Source organism: Carcharhinus amblyrhynchos, chromosome 29 (genome assembly GCF_965287045.1).
Source record: "Carcharhinus amblyrhynchos chromosome 29, sCarAmb.v2.hapA, whole genome shotgun sequence".
Lineage (NCBI taxonomy): Eukaryota > Metazoa > Chordata > Chondrichthyes > Carcharhiniformes > Carcharhinidae > Carcharhinus > Carcharhinus amblyrhynchos.
The window spans coordinates 8,045,139-8,065,435 of NC_137352.1; the positions used below are offsets into that span (position 1 = coordinate 8,045,139).

At 43.7% G+C, this 20,297-nt stretch overlaps 1 protein-coding gene across 3 annotated transcripts in view; it reads left to right on the forward strand.

Moving 5' to 3' along the window:
* Positions 1–20,297, forward strand: part of abcg4a (ATP-binding cassette, sub-family G (WHITE), member 4a) — a 146,790-nt gene that overhangs the window by 10,922 nt on the left and 115,571 nt on the right. The window contains exon 1 of one of the 3 annotated variants that reach the window (XM_080214504.1): positions 11,511–11,595. The exons of 1 other annotated variant lie outside the window; for it this stretch is intronic. The gene's annotated coding sequence lies outside the window, so the exon portion shown is untranslated. Of the gene's footprint in view, positions 1–11,510; positions 11,596–13,665; positions 13,714–20,297 lie in introns of those variants that run through there. One more of the 3 variants, XM_080214505.1, reaches the window with a different exon arrangement.

The window sequence follows — 20,297 nt, forward strand, 5'->3', positions numbered from 1 at the left end:
TGTGGGGTTATGGGGATAGAGCCTGGGTGGGATTGTGGCCGGTGTGGACTCAATGGGCCAAAGGCCTCCTCTGCACTGTACAATTCTATGATAACCGTAGATTTATGTCATTCAAGGGTGATGACAGGAAGCCCACTTTCACTCAAAAGGCTAGTGGAAATCTGGCATTCTCTCCCATAATTACTACTGAGGCTGGGTGCCAATGGAGAATTTCAAAACAGAGATTGATAAGTTTATTTAGGCAAGTATATAAAGGGTCATGGAATCAAGGTGGTTAGAGGCAGAATGCCATACATCACTTATATTTGCACATTTCTGAATCTAAATGGATATGGGCCATTTTTCTAAAAAGTTTATTTAGTGTCACAAGTAGGCTTACACTAACACTGCAGTGAAGTTATCCTGAAAATTCTCTAGTTGCCACACTCCGGCACTTGTTCGGATCCACTGAGGGAGAATTTAGCATGGCCAATACACCTAACCAGCACGTCTGTGGGAGGAAACTGGAGCACCCAGAGGAAACCCACATAGACATGGGGAGAATGTGCAAATTCTGCACAGACAGTGACCCGAGACTGGAATTGAACCTCGGTCCCTGAGGTAGCAGTGCTAACCACTGTGCTACCATACTGCCCACTTGCTTAGAACATGGAGTTTGGCAATTTCCATTCAGAGGCTCCAAGTTGCTGGTTTGGAAGATCAAGACATTGGTATATTTTTGGAGGATGCTCTTGGGATATGTTGTTGAGATGAGTAAAATAAACTGTGGATCAAATCGACAAGTACCCTGAGCTGGCAGTGCTTATTGCTGATCCGAAATGACTAAGTTTGGAAATGTTCCAACCCCCACGAAAAACACTCCTCGCAAAATTCACCAAATCAATTTCTGCACTATAAATAGAAACTTGCTTTCCCATTGGAAGGAGCAACCACATGAGGATACATTAAGCCAAGCTTTTCTCCATCGTCTGATCAAATTAACCTGTAACCTTCTAAGTTCTGGGAAATACAAATAGTTTGTTTAAACCATGAAATGTTCAGTAGGCTGGGGATTGAGCAGATACCAATATTTTACGAATATATAGTGTCAAGCACTGGTGCTTCAAGATGTCTTGCTATTGCCTGTCTCTTTCTTCACAGTCAATAGGTATTTCTTGTACATATGCCTTTGTGGATTATCAATCAAGTGAGCGCCCTGTCTTTTATGTTGTTATTCAATAAAGCTCAAAAAATGATGGAGAAAAGCTTGGTTTGATGTATCCTCATGTGGATGCTCCTTCCAATGGGAAAGCAAGTTTCTATTTATACTGCAGAAATAGATTTGGTGAATTTTGCGAGGAGTGTTTTTTGTGGGGGTTGGAACATTTCCAAATTCAGCCATTTCGGTTTGTTAATTTCAGAGAATCACGGAATCGTTACGTGGCAGAAGGAGGCCATTTGACCCATTGTGTCTGCCCCAGCTCTCCCAATGGATATTATAACTCAGTACCATTCCCCCACCTTTTCCCCATACCCCTGCACATTGTTTTGATTCAATAATCATCCAATACCCTCTTGAATGTCTCAACTGAACCTGCCTCCTCCACACTTCTAGTCAGAATATTCCAGACCTGAACCACCCTGTTGTGTGTGAAGGGTTTTTTCCCCACATCACATTTGCTTCTTTTACAAATCGCTTTAAAATCTGTGCCCTCTCATTCTTGATCCTTTTATGAGCGGGAACAATTTCTCTCTGTCTGCTCTAACCGGCCCCTTCATGATTTTGAACATTTACATCAAATTTCCTCTTAGCCTTCTCCTCTCCAAGGAGAACAGTCTCCAATCTATCATCATCATTGAAGTTTCTCATCCCTGGAACTATTCTTGTAAATCTCTTCTGCATTCCCTCCAATGTGTTCACATCCTTCCTTTAGTAAGGTGCCCAGGACTGTGTGCAGTATTCCAGCTGAGGTTCTAACTAGTGTCTTATATAAGTTCAGCATAATTTCCTTGCTCTTGTACACTATGCCCATATTAATAAAGCCCAGAATATATAAGTTTTAACTGCTCTTCACCTGTTCTGCCACTTTCAGTGATCTATGCACATAAAGATCAAGGTCCCTCTGCTCCTGCACCTTAAGAATTTTACTATTTTATATTGTCTGTCCATGTTCTTCCTACCAAAATAAATTGCCTCATACTTCTCTGCATTGAATTTCCTCTGTCACCCATCTGCCCATTCCACCAACTTGTCTATTGTTAAGAGACCAACTGGCATTAAATGCTACTGTATTCCAAATCCCTGAGGGAAAACTCAGAATGTTGGTGTTTTGCAATTTGGTATAATATGTGGAAAGAAATGAATGCCAATGAGGCAAGTTCCAATCTTGTTGAAATAATTCCACAAAATAAACATTTATTTCTCAGGAAAACACAGAAAACAAAAGGCAACAAAAAGTTTTCTTAACTACAATATGGCTGAACCTAATAAATACAAAATTGACCCAGATTCATTCCTTCTATTTTCCTAAACTCGGAGATAAACCTCATCCAAACAACAACCCATAAGTTTTAACACCACAGGCAAAATCCAGCAATAATTACTATACTTGGCACTTGTCTCTTTTGGGAATTTCTGCTGATTTAGAATAGTGACAACTGGCTGTCCAACAGGAGTCCCCAGGCTATAGCACGTTTGGGAGTGAACACAGCTTCCTGCTGTGCGTGTCTATGGTCTCGGGACCCGTTCAGCTCTCCTCAGCTTATAGGATGAACTCTTCCACTGATTAGCTGCTTTCTCGTTTGCTCTTTTGTTTGCTGAACTGCTTTTCTTAGACATCCCGCATAGTGAAATTTCGTACTTGAGCTCACCCCTTTTAGAATGTAAGGGTGAAATTCACCCTAATTTTCTCATTTTAACTTTTACCATCTGTGCCTTTAATTCCAGCAGTTGTTTGCTCTATTGTTAGATCAATATCTGTTTAGTGTTTCTCAATTAAACTGCATATAAAAATGCTCAGTACATCTGTCTCCTTAACCAATTCCCTTTTATTAGATTCCTTAATTTTCATTTCATCACAACTTATTTTTGCTCTGTCCTTTTGAAGTTCTATGATGATCTCCTCATAACTTACAATACTCCCAAGTTTTTTTTTATCATTTGTCAACTTTGAAATTGTCCCCTGCACACCAAGATTAATGCACATCTTTAAGACAGAAGTAGATAGTTTCTTGATTAATAAGGAGATATAGGTTTATTGGGAAAAGGCCAGAGAATTGAAATGAAAAGAAAAATCAGCCATGATTAAATGGCAGAGCAGACTCAATGGGCTGAGTGGACTCATTTTGCTCCTACGTCTTATAGTCTTATTATCGGGAAAACAATTTCAAATCAGTTCTGCTGGTTGGGAAGTCCAGGGCTAGTGAGTAAAGTCCAAACAGATCCAGACATTGAAAGCATCCTTTCCGGATGTATCGCAGCTCAGTATGGCTCCTGCTTTGTCCAAGTCCGCAAGAAACAATAAAGGATCGTGAACAAGGTCCAGTCTATCATGCAAACCAACGTCCCATCCATTGACTCCGTCTACACTTCCCGCTGCCTTGGAAAAGCAGCCAGGATATTCAAGGACCCCACGCACCCTGGACATTCTCTCTTCCACCTTCTTCCATCGTGATAGATTTTAAATCTGAGATTGATAGATTTATGTTAGCTAATTAAATTAAGGATTATGGAGCCAAGTTGGGTAGCTGGAGTTTGGTCACAGATCAACTATGATCACTTTGAATGGCAGAATAGGCTTGATGGGCCAAGTGGCTTCATTCCGTTCCTGTGTCTATCGGATCACTGTTGGGTAGCACCAGAAACACACGAACCTGCTTCCTACATGTAGGGAAATAAAATCACATCCCTAAGTCCCTTTTTGGGGTGGCTAGGGGATTTGTCAGTCATAGTGATATCAGTTGATTCACTTTGTATTTAGGAATCATGTTTGGAGTTATTGGGCTTCAGTGAGTGAGGAATCCTTGTTTGTGATTCATTTTAATTCATTCGTGGGACATGGGTGTCGCTGGCTGGCCAGTATTTATTGCCCGTCCCTGATTGCCTAGGGCAGCTGAGAGTCAACCATATTGCTGTGGTTCTGGAGTCACATGTAGGTTAGACTAGGTAAGGACGGCAGATTTCCTTCCCTAAAGGACATTAGTGAACCAGATGGGTTCTTCCGACAATTCATATTCAGCAGTAAATTCTCAATTCCAGATATTTTTTATTGAATTCAAATTTCCCCCTCTTCTATGGTGAGATTAGAGCCTGGGTCCCCAGAACATTGGCTGGGTTTCTGGATTAATAGTCTGGTGATAATACCACTGGGGCATCACCTCCCCACTTGTTATGTGCGGAATGATAAAGATGTACGCGTTATGAATCGTGGACTGTTTTTCTCTTTCAAGCCTCCCTCCATTCCAACACACTCCTAAGCAGCAACTTCAGTCTGGCATTAGTCAAGAGATGGGCTAAATAATTTCTCACCCTCTCACCTGCAGTTGATTCAAAGCTGAAGTCTCCAGCAGGGAAGGAGAAACCTGGGAAAGATTCTATCTTGTGATTAAAAAATTGAAAGATAGAAGGCACAACTCGTGGGCCATGTAAATAATGAATTGAAGCAGTAATTGGACATTAGCACAAGTAGAAAATGTTCCTCGATTTTAAAGCTGGTTCCCATAATTGGGCATAAAAGTTAAATTTGGCCCCCTGCAATTTTGCACTTGTGTAATACATTAGCACCTTTAATTCATGCGATATTGCAATATTTATAACACGTCTATTTTTAAGCACAGTTACTTTCTTTTTGACAGTCCATGCTGCCATATTGATGTCTCTGCAGGCGTTTGTTAGAAGTGAAAGGAATAAAAAATGTGAGGAGCTGAAGAAGGACAGAAGCAAAGTGATGAAGAGAAGTCAGGATTTGAATACAGGGACCCGGGTTCGATTCCCGGCTTAGGTCACTCTCTGTGTGGAGTTTGCACATTCTTCTCGTTTCCTCCGGGTGCTCCGGTTCCCTCCCACACTCCGAAAGACATGCGGGTTAGGGTGCATTGACCTGAACAGGTGCTGGAGTGTGGCGACTCGGGGAATTTCACAGTAACTTCATTGCAGGATTTGAATACAGCACCAGGGACCCAGTTCGATTCCCGGCTTGGATCATTGTCTGTGTGGAGTTTGCACATTCTCCCTGTGTCTGCGTGGGTTTCCTCCGAGTGCTCCGGTTTCCTCCCACACTCCAAAAGACGTACTAGTTGGGTGCATTGACCCAAACAGGTGCTGGACTGTGGCGACTCGGGGAATTTCACAGTAACTTAATTGCAGTGTTAATGTGAGCCTTACTTGTGACTAATAAAAAAAGCTTTAAAAGTCCAAGCCCCATTCAAGGACCCAAGCACAGACTGATATTCCAGCTCACTGCTGAGTAACTACGATTGTTGGAAGTGTTGCCTTTCAAGTGAGAAAATCAACCCATGTCCCATCTGTCTGTTCAGAAGAATAACAGAAGGTTCTAGAAAACCATTGAGGGAAGCAGCAAACTCACTTGACCAATATAATCACCCAATTACCAAGAAAAATTGATTTTTTTTTCTGTTCTATCATGCAAAGTGTGTATCACTGGCCGGACATAAGAACATAATAGGAGCAGGAGTAGGCCATCTAACCCTTCGAGCTTGCCCCACCATTTAATAAGATCATGGCTGATCTGAAGTGAATCAGTTCCACTTTCCCGCTTTCTCCCCATAACCCTTAATTCCCTTGTCTATCAGAAATCTATCTACTGGTGACTTAAATATATTCAACGAGGTAGCTTCCACCACTTCAGTGGGCAGAGAATTCCAGAGATTCTCCGCTCTTTGAGTGAAGAAGTTCCTCCTCAACTCCATTCTAAACTGCCCCCCCACCCTTATTTTGAGGCTGTGCCCTCTAGTTCTGTTTTCCTTTCTAAGCGGAAAGAATCTCTCTACCTCTACGCTATCTAGCCCCTTCATTATCTTGTAAGTCTCTATAAGATCCCCCCCTCAGCCTTCTAAACTCTAACGAGTACAGGCCCAGTCTATTCAATCTCTCTTCAGACCAGCATTTGTTGTCCATCTTGAATTGTCCCTTGACTGAGTGGCTTGTTTGGCCATTTCAGAGGCAGCACAATGATTAGCACTGCTGCCTCCCTGTGCCAGGGACCCGGACTCAATTTTGGCCTCAGATTACAGTCCGTTTGGAGTTTGCACATTCTCCCCGTATCTACGTGGGTTTCTTCCAGGTCCCCGGTTTCCTCCCACACTCCCAAAGATATGCAGTTAAGTTGATTGGCCATGTCAAATTGCCCCTTCGTGTCAGGGAGATAAATAGTGCGGTTACGGGGCCTGAATGGGATTGTTGTCAGTGCAGACTCGATGGGCGGAATGACCTCCTCCTGCACTGTAGGGATTTTATGATTCTATGAATTAAGAATCAACAGTATAGCTGTGGATCTGGAGTCATATGTAGGCTGGACTAGGTAAAGATGGCTAATTTCCTTCCCTAAAGGACATGAGCGAATCAGGAGGGTAGTGAGTGGAACAACTTTGCGATGCTTGAGGGATAAGAGCAGATACATTGACTGACGTAACACAGTGACAGCACTTCAAAACAGTAAGTCATCTCTGAAGCAGCTCGAGTTGCTTGAACATAATGAGCTGTCATTCTATGAAAGTCCAAACCTCTTCATCCATTCTCTTTAACAAAAGAACAAAGGACTTCTTTCTGCATGTGAAATAATATTAGAATTTTTGTGCATTGACAAGTGCATTCCTTAGGTCGATGGTTCTTGGAGAGTTTGTGTGTGTGTATCCAAGTGAGGACCGATCAAAGTAAGCTGTGGAGGGGGTGGGGTAGAAATTGAAGAGGTGAGTTATGGATGGATGGCTTCTAAAGTGGAGAACAAGTGAAGGAGCAGCACCCACTCTGTCAACATCTGCCCCGGGGCACTGTGTATATTCGAGGTTCTTGGATTTTAAGGGAATCGGGGGGGGAGAGGGGATATGGGGATTGGGAGGGAAGTTGGAGGTGAAGTCAAAGATTAGTAATGAGTTTACTGAGTGACAGAACAGATTTGAGAGGTGATCTATTCCCACTCCTACTTCTTATGTTCTTATCACCTGTGCCATTGCTCATTGGAAACAGCGATCAAGCACATTTTACATATGCATCTGGATGTATACGTAATTCAGTTGCTATTTTAAAAGCTTTTATTCTGTACTTATTTTTGGATAATGCTTTGTTTATATACCTCCTTTCCCACCATTGTTGCAAACTGAGAAACAAGAACCAGAAAAATCAGTGTTCATATCTCAGGAATAGTCATTCTGTCCCAACTTGCTCATGCTGGTTTCCTTGTTCCACATGTACCGCCTACCCACCCCACCAATACCACCACTGCTGCCCCACCCCCCACCAACTTTTGCAGTATAATTTCACTTCACATCACTTTCACTTAACCGTTTACTCCAATTCAGGGTTGTGGGGAGTGGGAGTCTTTCGCAACACGCACAGGGTGTTAGGCAGGCGGGATACACCCAGTACGGACGCCTGTCCATCACAGGGCATGCACTCACACATGCACAGGGCAAGTTACTGTGGCCAATCCACCTAAACTGCAGTGGGGAGGCGATGGCCCAGTGGTATTATCGCTAGACTATTAATCCAGAAACTCAGCTAATGTTCTGGGGACCTGGGTTCATATCCTGCCCTGGGCAGATGGTGGAATTTGAATTCATTAATAAAAAACATTTGGAATTAAGAATCTACTGATGACCATAAAACCATTGTCAATTGTTGGAAAAACCCATCTGGTTCACTAATGTCCTTTCAGGAAGGAAATCTGCCATCCTTATCTGGTCTGGCTTACATGTGACTCTCAGCTGCCTTCCAAGGGCAACTAGGGGTGGGCAATAGATGGTGGCCAGCCAACGATGCCCGTGTCCATGAATGAATTTTTAAAAATGTCTTTCGAACCCAGAGCACTAGGGGAAATGCACATGTATGTTAAGAGAACACGCAGACTACACACAGACAGACACCTAAGGACAGAATCGAAGGTGGATCCCTGGTGCAGTGAGGCAGCAGTACCATCTGTTGTGTCTCACTGTGCTGCCCACATTATAAATTCTGATATTCAAATTTATAGTTAAATTTAATGGTGAACTTGTTTTGTATTTACTCCCTCTGACCAACTGTGGTGCTGTATTGACTCTGTTGGCAGGGCCAATCACAACAAGATAATCTTTTATTATGAATCCAAACAAAACTGTTTCTAGTGGGACAAGGTGGGAGGAAGTGTGGGCAGATCTGGAATTTCTTCAGTGGCCTCCCCAGTGCGAGACTGAACCCTTGAAGATTTGTCCACTTACACTGTTTCTCCAGGGTGTCCCACTGATGTTAGAGTGGGGAATTGAGGGAACGCTACAGAAATTCATGTTTTTAATTCATTACATTGCAATGCATACAGAAAGCCGAGGAGTGGGCTAGAGTTGATGGGATTGTAGGAGTTTCTCACCAGTACAGACTAAAGAGCTGAAATAAGAGTTACAGAATAATTTAGCACTAAAGGAGACCACTCAGCCCATCAGGCTTGTTTCTGGTGAATGTGAACTTGAGAACAGGAGCAGGAGTGGACTATTCAGACCCTTGAGCTTATTGGGCGTTCATAAGAACATAAGAACATAAGAAATAGGAGCAGGAGTAGGCCATCTAGCCCTTCGAGCCTGCCCCGCCATTCAATAAGATCATGGCCGATCTGTCTAATCCCCTACCTCAACACTATTTTCTCATACTGTCCTTTTGATATTTTGATGACTGTGATGATACTGTGCCTTTAAGAAATGTAGCTTAGTCATGTATCTTGTGAGGACTTTAACAGTCTGTTCTAACCGGTGCTGCAGCACTGTATATCCAGCAGCCCTGTATTGTTACTGCAGCAGCATAATTGCTCCTAATTGCTAGAATGTTTGTTTTAATCTGGACAAATAATACTCAGTTGTTTTTAATGATTTCCCCGAGGATTTTGCAGAGTGCAATTTGATTAGGTTGATTGACAGGTAAGGTCATATGGTGAGGTGGAGCTAGGCTTACACAAAGAACTCAAGCTTAGATGCTGCTTGGAGCTGTTTGAGAGCAATACTTCTCTTTTCACTTCTCTAAAGTTGGAGATTGGAATCTTGCAGAAAACAAGTCTCTTTTTCTGAGGTTCTGCTGACTGAGAGTCAGAAAACAGGTGTCTGTCTGGATTTCTGTTCAGAGGTGTTGAAAGGATGGAAATCTTGCATCCATGTGAGCATATAGTTTTTGGTACGAACTGGTTCTAAACAAGGGATTTATGTCTCTGGGATACTACTAAATTGAAACATTAGAGATTGATAACTATTAAGAATTATACTTTGTCATGTTTAAGCATTGTAATTGGTAAAAGTTATGCTAATTCTTTATGTTATATTCTAACTGCCTAAATAATCCTAAATAAAGTTTTAATGAAAGCTCCTAGTGGCTCAATTGAATCATACCTGGAGCAAAACACATTCTGCTCACCATAATGCCAAAATCAAAGGTAAAAGTTGGGGTCTAGGCTAACTGTACAATATACCTTGGATTTCTGATCTGGTCCCTAAAACTACCTAGAAATGTATTGATCTCTGTCTTAAACATATTCAATGACTGAGCTTCCACCACCTTCTAGGGTAGAGAATTCTAAATGTCTAACACCCTCTGAGTGAAGAAATGCCTCCTCAGTTGTCAGACCTATTAGGAGTGACAAGTCTTCATAGCCTACATTGTCAATGTGAACATAGTAATGTGTGAGAGGAAAAGTTGTCAGAATGTAAACATTTTTTATATAGTAAGTTGATTAAAATATCCATGATTATTAATGAACTCCTGGGGTGTTTAAGCATTTTATCTTCGTGGGCCTGCACAGATACAGGCTTGTCTTCCCACTAATTTTCAAAATTTCCAAAAGGATATGGAGATTGGATTATATAAGGAGTTCAGTACAGAATCATAAAATCCCTACATTGCAGAAGGAGGCCATTCAGCCCATTGAGTCTGTACCGACCACAATCCCACCCAGGCCCTATTCCCATAATCCTCATTTACCCTGCTAATCTTCCTGACACTAAGGGCAATTTACCATGAATTATATATACCCCGTATAGAATCATAAAATCCTTACAGTGCAGAAGCAAGCAATTCAGCCCATTGAGTCTGCACTGACTCTCCGACAGAGCATCTTACCAGCCTCATCCACTGCCCTATCCACATTATCCCATGCATTTACTCTGTTTATCTCCTTAAACTAAGGGTAGTTTAGAATGGCCAATCCACCTAACCCACACATCTTTGAATTGTAGGAGGAAACTGGAGCACGCGAAGGAAACCCATGCAGACATGGGCAGAACGTGCAAACTCCACACAGACTGTGGGTTCTCCAGTTTCCTTTCTGAAAGATGTGCTGGTTAGATATATTGGCCATATTAGTTCTTTCTTCATCAGTGTACCCAAACAGGCACCAGAGTGTGGCAACTGGGGGGATTTTCACAGTAACTTCACTGCAGTGTTAAATGTAAGCCTACTTGTGACACTAATAAATAAACTTTAAAACACTAATCCCCACTAAGGCACAATTTAGCATGGCCAATCTACCTAACCAGCATATCTTTGGACTGTGGGAGGAAAGCGGAGCACCTGCAGGAAACCCACGCAGACATGGGGAGAATGTGCAAACTCCACACAGACAGTGACCCAAGGTTTGAATTGAACCCAAATCCCTGGTGCTGTGAGGCAGCAGCGCTGACCACTGTGCCATCCATATGGACCATTGTAGAGCTGTTAGTTCTAACCTGTGAGTTGGATGCAATTCCATGCGTGTAATGGTGGGACCCACCATTGAGAAGACAGAGGAAATGTCTCTTGTTACAAGGAGGAAGAAGGCAGTTGTTGGACAAGTTTGGAGAACCCACCCCTTAATCTTCAAGTCAGGGAAGGTTGGGAAATGGGTGTTGGCTTCGGCGCAGACAAATTCCCGTTTTAAATCGGGTGGAGGGACGTCCTGCCCCCTTTTCTCATGACATTAACGCGACTTCAGGACAAGCTGCTGTCTGCGGGGAGACTTAAGATGAACAGGAGGAAGAAAAGAATGTGATCTTGACTACAACCTCCGCATCTTAAAACCCTCCAGCCCCCGAGTGCTGAATCAATAATTCAACATCCACTTCTTTTAAAAAAAAGAATTATTATTTTTGTTGCTGCTGCCAGCAGAAGGAATTCACCCCGCGGCGATTTTAATTGGGATTATTATTTTTTTAAAATTTTAAACCGTGATTTAGACGAGGAAGGATTAAGGCAGGATTTGCCCATCAGTAGCCTGGCTGTGTGAGCAGGCGAGAGGGTGTGTGTGTGTGTGTGAGAGAGAGAGAGTGAGTGCTAGGAACGGCAGAGCTTGGAGCTGTAACCCCGTGTGTGGACAAGACAGAGGTGGGAAAGGACAAAAAAAAACCCACTGCTCTTACAGTCTGCACTACATCCCACCCAACCAGGGCAGAAAGGTATGTAAAAACAAAGGATTGATTTCTAATTTGATGGGGTTTTTTTAATTTAATGTGTGTGTAATATATGACAGCAGATTTTTTTTTGCCTAATCTATTTCACACAGAGGCAAAGTGATGAGGGTGCAAATAATAATACTAATGATTTAAATTAAAATTAAATACATTTGCATTGCTTTTTATTTGTGTGTCTCCGAATGGGGTGAATGCAGCAGAAGCGAGAACTGGAGCTTCTAGTGCTCATGTTACTTAGTTGCATGTCACTGACAAAGACATCCACCTATTTAATTCCTCATGCGAAAGGATTATAACACAATTCTCCCGGCGGAATGGTCCGAATTTATTGAGGTTGTGAGAGAATGCTTTCTGTTCACGAGTTAAGAGATAGAATGGAATTTAATAGCTAAAACAAAACCCTTCAGTAAATGCTACAGCATTCCTGAATCATTGCGTTGCAATATTGCTATTCTGCAGCTTTCAAGTACATTATGATCTGTAGTTTCGAGGTTTATTATAATTTAATCATAAGGGTTGCAGCCTTTTTTTTTGCTGATGTTGTTGCACTTTGCTTGCAATGGGTCCCTCCGGTGTTTGGTAATCGTGCAGCCAAATTATAATCCAGAGATCTGTTTGAATCAATATTCTTACACCAGGCTATGTCTCCTGCTTCTTCCCGACCCCACCCCTCTTAAGAGTCCGACCGCACACTCCCAATCTGATGCTGAGAGGTTGACTTACTGGGAGGAGATGGTAGAAGTGATCGTGGTGGCTGGGGAGATTGGGTTGGTTGGGGGTTGGGGGCAGGGGAGGGGGGGGTCACAATTCAGAGAGGTTCACCTCATCATTGTTTGCCTCTTACTTATCTGCTGCAACTTCATAGAAATAGAAACCCTACAATGCAGAAAGAGGCCATTTGGCCCATCGACTCTGCGCCGACCACAATCCCACCCATTCGCTACCCCCACATCCACCTGCTAATCCCTCTAACCTACACATCTCAGGACACAAAGGGACAATTTTAGCCTGGCCAATCAACCTAACCCACACATCTTTGGACTGTGGGAGGAAACCGGAGCACCTGGAGGAAACCCACGCAGACACAAGGAGAACATGCAAACTCCACATAGACCATGATCCAAGCCGAGAGTTGAACCCAGGTTCCTGGAGCTGTGAAGCAGCAGTGCTAACCATTGTGCTACTGTGCCGCCCGAACTTGCAATGGTGCATTTGTCCTTCCACTGGTCAAGGGATATCTAGAAAATAGAAGCAGGAGTAGACCATTTAGCCCCTCAAGCCTGACTCATATAGTGAGGCAACGGACTGGTGTATGGCACCCAGATTGGTGTGTCATTTTTGATTTGATTTATTGTTGCATGTATTAGTATACAGTGAAAAGCATTGTTTCTTGTATGCAATACAAATTACACCGTTCGTAGAGAAGGAAAGGAGAGAGTGCAGGATGTAGCGTTACAGTCATAGCTAGGGTGTAGAGAAAGATCAACTTAATGCAAGATAGGTCCATTCAAAAGTCTTGACAGCAGCACAGAAGTTGTTGTTCTTGAGTCAGTTGGTATGCGTCCTCAGACTTTTGTATCTTTTTCCCGATTGAAGAAGGTGGAAGAGAGAATGTCTGGGATGTGTGGGGTCCTTAATTATGCTGGCTGCTTTTCCAAGGCAGCGGGAATGTAGACAGAGTTGATGGATGTGCAACATTGGACCAGACAAGTGTGAAAGTGTGTAGCTCCAATCCCAGGTCTACAGTGACTTATATGATATCAGTTGCGCCAAAGGAGGTCTTTATGGGTGAAGGAGGCTATCAACTTGCCCATTGTTGGGTGGCTGATGCTGCAAGTGTCCGTGTGGCCATAGAGCAAAACTGATCTGATACCTCATTTAATTCAATGTTCACAGCCTTGGCTCAAATCTGAACTGAACTTTGGTGAAGGGAGAGCTGTTTCTCCAGCAAAAAGAACCAACCTCCTGGGTAATTTTTTCAAAATTCTTTCATGGACCATGAGCGTCGCTGGCTGGCCAGCATTTATTGCCCATCCCTAGTTGCCTGAGGGCAGTTGAGAGTCAACCTCTTGACTCTCTGGAGTCACATGAAGGCCAGATCAGGTAAGAACAGCAGATTTCCTTCACTAAAGGACATTAGTGAAGCAGATGGGTTTTCCCGACAATGGTCATGGTCATTCATGGTCATCAGTAGATTCTTAATTCCAGATTTTTAAAAAAATTGAATTCAGATTCCATAAGCTGCCATAGCAGGATTTGAACCCAGGATCCCCAGAACATCAGCTGCATTTCTGGATTATTCTGGCAATAATACCACTAGGCCACTGCCTCCCCCAAGTAATAAGAACATAAGAACATAAGAAATAGGAGCAGGAGTAGGCCATCTAGCCCTTCGAGCCTGCCCCGCCATTCAATAAGATCATGGCTGATCTGTCGTGGCTCAGTTCCACATTCCCGCCCTCTCTCCATAACCCTTAATCCCCTCTCTTATCAAAAACCCATCAACCCGCGTCTTAAAAATATTTAGCGAGGCAGCCTCCACCACTTCAACGGGCAGAGAATTCCAGAGATTCACCACCCTTTGAGTGAGGAAGTTCCTCCTCAACTCTGTTCTAAACCGCCCCCCCTTTATCTTGAGGCTGTGCCCCCTAGTCCTACTATCCTTTCTGAGCGGGAAGAGTCTCTCCACCTCTATCCTATCCATCCCATTCATCATCTTATACGTCTCAATGAGATCTCCCCTCATTCTTCTAAACTCTAACGAGTACAAGCCTAGTTTATTCAGCCTCTCCTCATAGCTCAACCCCATCAACTCCGGTATCAGCCTAGTAAACCTCCTCTGCGCTCCCTCCAAGGCCAAAATATCCTTGCGTAAGTACGGCGCCCAAAACTGCACACAGTACTCCAGCTGCAGTAACGTAGAAACAAGAAGCAGGAGCAGGCCATTCAGCCCTTCGAGCCTGCTTTGCTGGTCATTTTGATCATGGCTGATCATATTAAATATCCTGATCCTGCCTTCCTCCCATATCCCTTGATGTCTTTAGCCCCAAGAGTTATACCTAATCCCTTCTTCAAAATACAGGAAATGATTAGAAATTGAACCAGCTTGTTGTGGAACACCATCTTGGGAATTTCAAAATGTGTTTTGCTTTATTTGTTTCTGGACAGAGGACGCCCATGGTACCAAGTGTTAATGGTGTTTCAGCCTGTTGTACATCTCTGCCATGAGCAATTCCTTCTGATATTGAGGGAGAAGAAGATGATGATCTCCCACTGGATAATTTGGTAGATTCTGATTTCTGTTGGACTTTCTAGTGGAATGTATTCAATAAGATACAATAAGAAGTCTCACAACACCGGGTCCAACAGGTTTATTTGGAATCATGAGCTTTCAGAGTGCTGCTCCTTTATCAGGTGAATAACCTGTTGGACTTTAACCTGGACGTCTTTTCTGTGCCCACCCCAGTCCAACACCGGCATCTCCACCTCATGATCTTCAGTATGATAGCCACAGGATAGTGATCACTCTCATTCTTTCAATTTTAATCTTTCTCTTCTGTTTTCCTCTCTCCCCTCCTTCCTGTTTTACGCCCTCCCCTTCAGTCTGTTGGCTATAATGGTTCCATGGAGAATGTGACCTTCTTCGTCCCATTTACAATGTGTTATTGAATTATACAACTATTGTTGGGGTGAGATTACCGGATATTTTCTTGCGTATGTTGTGCCCCACTAAACTCCAGATCTCAAACCTGACATGGCACCTGATTCATAATATGGCATACCCTGACAACACATGTAGCCACCCCCAAATTTTTGTGTTAATCAGTTGTGGGACATGGGCGTCGCTGGCTGGCTAGCACTTATTGCCCATACCTAGTCACCCTTGAACTGAGTGGCTTGCTCGGCCATTTCAGAGAATCATAGAATCCTACAGTGCAGAAGGAGGCCATTTGGCCCATCTGCACCAAACTCAATCTCAACAGCATGCATTTACCCTAGGTAGTCCCCCTGACACTAAGAGGCAATTTAGATTGGCCGATCCACCTAACCCGCACGTCTTTGCACTGTGGGAGGAAACCGGAGTACACGGAGGAGACCCACACAGACACAGGGTGAATGTGCAAGCTCCATATGGACAGCGACCCAAGCCGGGAATCGAACCCAGGTCCCTGATGCTGTGAGGCGTCAGTGTTAACCATTGTGCCACTGTGCTGCCCGTAAACCACATTGCTGTGGCTTTGGAGTCACATGTAGGCCAGACTAGGTAAGGGCGGCAGATTTTCTTCCCTCAAGGAAATTGGTGAACCAGATGGATTTTTCCAATGATCGACAATGGTGTGTGCTGTGGTGATCAGTAGATTCTTAATTCCACTTTTTTTTAATTGAGTTCAGATTCTGCCATCTGCCATGGCAGGTTTCGAACCCAAGTCCCCAGAACATGACCTGAGCTTCTGGATTAATAATCTAGCCATAATACCACTAGACCATTGCTTCCCATTTAATGTTAAAAATAACTTCTGGGTTACAATGGGACAGGTATGGTTATTGCGAAGTGTTAGGCTTGTTTTGCAGTGTTTCCTTTTTGGGACCTGGGGAATAATTATCACAACAGACTTGGGGGGGACCAGCGTGAACGAGCTGGTGCAGACTCAATGGGCTGAATGGCCTCCTTCTGTTTCGTACTCTTCTATCATGCTAATATTTGCTTTGCATCTAACTGACTGCATAAAAATTCTTTAATAGGATGAGAGAATGTCCATTCAGGGTCAGCGATGTATCGCTCTTACAAAATTCCCCAAGAAGGAAGGAAATGGTTGCCAGCAGCTGCCATTTCCCACCCGCCTCCCCACCACTTGATGAGTGCAATTTTGAAAAACAAAACTATAATTGCTATACCACAGTGTTAGTTCAGTGGGTAACATGCGTGCAGCTTGAGTCAGGAGGATGTGGGTTCATGGTCTACTCCAGGGAGTTGAGCACATAATTTAGACTGGCACTTCTTGTAATTCTGACTAACTGTTGCATACTTAGAGCTGTTGTCTCTCAGATTAGACAAGGCCTCATCTTCTGTCAGGTGACAAATGTAAAATATCCAGTGGCACTATTAAGTTGTCCTTGTGTTGTATCCAACCTTTAGCAGTGGTAAGCACTGCTGCCTCACAGCACCAGGTCCAACCTTGGGTGACTGTCTGCCTGTGTGCAGTTTGCACCTTCTCCCCATGTTTGTCTGCTTGTGTTTCCTCTGGGGCTCTGGTTTCCTCCCACAGTACAAAAATGTGTAAATTAGGTTGATTTGGCCATGCTAAATTGCCCCACAGTGTCAGGGGGCTTAGCAGGACAAATATGTGGGGTTACAGGGATAGGGCTTGGGTGGGCTTGTAGTTAGTGCAGACTGGATGGGATAGATGGCACTGTAGGGATTCTATGATTTATCTCTCAGCCAACTCAAAGTTGCATGACTTGATCATTTGATGACTGCCTGTGGGCACTTACGTGTGCACATTAGCTGCAGACTTTCCTATGTTCTAACCTTGGCTATAAGGTGGCACAGTGGCTCAGTGGTTGGCACTGCTGCCTCACAATGCCACTGACCTGGGTTTGATTCCCGGCTTGGGTCATCTCCGTGTGGAGTTTGCACATTCTCCCAGTGTCTGGGTGGGTTTCCTCCGGGTGCTCTGGTTTCCTCCCACAGTCCAAAGATGTGCGGTGAAGTAAATTGGCCATTCTGAATTTTCCCTTAGTGTCAGGGGGACCAGCTAATGTGGATGCATGAGGTTATGGGGATTGGGCCTGGGTGTGATTGTGGTTGGTGCAGACTTGATGGGTCGAATGGCCTCCTTCTGCACTGTAGGATTCAATGATTCAAACGTCCTTCATTGGCTGCTGAAAACATTGGGATGTTGTGAAAGGAGGTAAGTGAATGTACCTTCTTTCTCTCATCAAGTTTCGAATGGAGCCTATATCATAGAATATCTGCAGTGCAGAAGGAAACTGATTCTGTCAGAACTCTGTGGAATACGGAACCAACACCAGCGCTGAGGGCACTACCGCGATGGATGTCCAGTCCTTGACGATACCATCCTTCACTGAGATTGAACGATTGGAGAATGAAGCAACGAGCAGCTCATTCGGTACGTTGACTCTGCGCAGACAACAATTGCAAGCTGACCCTATCCCCATTACCCCACACGTTTATCCTACTAATCCCCCTGACATTCTCCATAACAACTGAGGAGCAATTTAGCATGGCCAGTCCACCTAACCCGCACATCTTTGGACTGTGGGAGGAAACTGGAGCATCCGGAGGAAACCCACGGGGAGAACATGCAAACTCCACACAGACAGTGACCCAAGCTGGGAATCGAACCTAGGCTCCTGGCACTGTGAGGCAGCAGTGCTAACTACTGAGTCACCGTGCTGCCCAAGTATGCCGGGGATCAATGAGGGATTTCCTGGATGTTGGCGAACTCGTTGTGTTTCTGTCTGTGTGGGCCTGGCCTGTCACTCCTGCAAGTCCGTACTGTGTGTGCTCCTGAATTTTCACTTTTTCTCACATGTTATTTCTGCATTTTACATTGAGTGAGGGGAAGGGAACACAAGAGGCACGCTGTTCCCTCCAACAGTAGGTTCAGGGGTGCTATTGGCAGACCCACCTCTGTGTGGGTAAAATAAGAGAAATGTGACAAGATTACACTCAAACCCTAAATATATTGGAAAAGGCTGTCGATTCTAATCCAATTTGATGAACTCCCTCCCTCCTTGTTGACCTCATTAGCTGAACAGGAGAAGTTTTTCTCCAGCACAGAATTTAATTCTACCTCAATCTGAAGGAAGCCCTTGGAAACAAACTTCCGAAAATTTTAACTGAGCAGTCATCTCCCTGTGCAATGTGGGAGCTTCTGTAAATTTACACAGCGAGAAGGTTATGCAAATGAGAAATATTTAAATTTAGTCTACAGATTTCTCCCGTATAAAAAGCTTCAAGCACTGATCAGGATGGCTCTCAATCTTGGAATTATACTGGGAATTCAAGTCTCAAAAGTTATTAGCAACTGCTCAGATCTTTCATGCTGATTTGTATTTGAAAGGGAATGGAGAAGTGCCCTTGGGAACGGAGTAACAAAAGCTTCACAGAGAAGGACTATTTGTGCTAGGCAAGGTTAGCTGGTATCATTGAAGAACATAGCAGTATTTGCCTGCAAGAAGGGTTGCAGTTTGCAATTATTGCTCTGCTCTACTTAACAGATTGAGATGCACTAGTACCTAGATTGAGGAACATAATGGCATAGACATTCGCCTATGTCACCTGGATAATGATCTGGTGGCACAGAGCTCCTGCCTATTGTAGAGCTTCCTAGATGCTGACTTGGTGGGAATGAGCATTAACCTGACTCTCTGGATTACCACTAAACCCACCATCTCCCTTGAACGTTGTAGCATGTCTTGTATTACAGAGTGTACTGATTGTCCACTCCTCAATTGGGTCAGAGCAAACCCGCCTGCTGCCCTTCTCCAGGCCTTGGTGAAATGCAGACCTCCTCATCCAGTGCTTCCATCTTTCTAATTTTGCAGCACTGAGCTGGTGAACCAGCTCCTAGCTGATTAAACCATGTAATGCACATGTACAATGTTTTCTCATGTACGGATTTCCCTGCTTTTAAATTTATTCAGGAGCAGCACTCTGAAAGCTTGTAGCTTGTGCTACCTTTAACCTGATGTTGTGAGACTTCTTGCTCTGCTTACCCCAGTCCAACGCCGGCATCTCCACATCATGGCTTTAAATTTATTGCCATCCATCATTGATTTGATTTATTGTTGTCAAATGATTGACATACAGTGAAAAGTGTTGTTTCTTGCGTGCTACACAGATAAAACATACCATTCATAGAGAAGGAAACGTGAGAGTGCAGAATGTAGTGTTACAGTCATAGCTAGGGTGTAGAGCAGGTGGGGAGATGAAGGCCCAAAGACAGTTCTCCAACAGACATTCTCGAACTCAATTTCGAAGTTTCACAACACCAGGTTAAGGTCCAACAGGTTTATGTGGAATCACAAGCTTTCAAAGCACTGCTCCTTCATCAGGTGAGACTCGTCTGATGAAGGAAAAGTGCTCTGAAAGCTCTTGATTTCATTTTAACCTGGTGTGGGACTTCTTAACATGCTTACCCCAGTCTAACAGTGGCATCTGTACATCATCTCAATGTTATCAGCCGCACTGCTCCCTTTACACTAGCCTCGTCTTCAACTCCCTAAGCCATACCCCTTGTAAACCAGACCCTCAACACCTTCAAATTCACCAGTCTTCCCACACCCTTGAATCCCCCGCCCTCTGAAATAGTCTAAACTCAGATAGCAGGCCACTCTTCTCAATAGTACCAGAGTTAACCATCAGCTTACTCTGGCTCTCTTGATAACGTGTAAAGTTGCATGCAGTCAGAAATTATGTGGCTTTTTTTTCCAGAATAAAAAAAGTTTGCATCTGTAACCAGCTGTGATATTTTCTATTACACCCTTAGCATTCCATTGACAGGAATGAAATAAATAGCTAGTTGATGCATGTGGTAACTTGGCCACAAGAAGGTAGTGGAAAACATTATGATATCCAATCTCGTTTACTTACAAAAAAATTGAAATACAGTACATCTAGTTACACAGGTCCCTAATTGTAAGACTAAACCTCGTGAGAG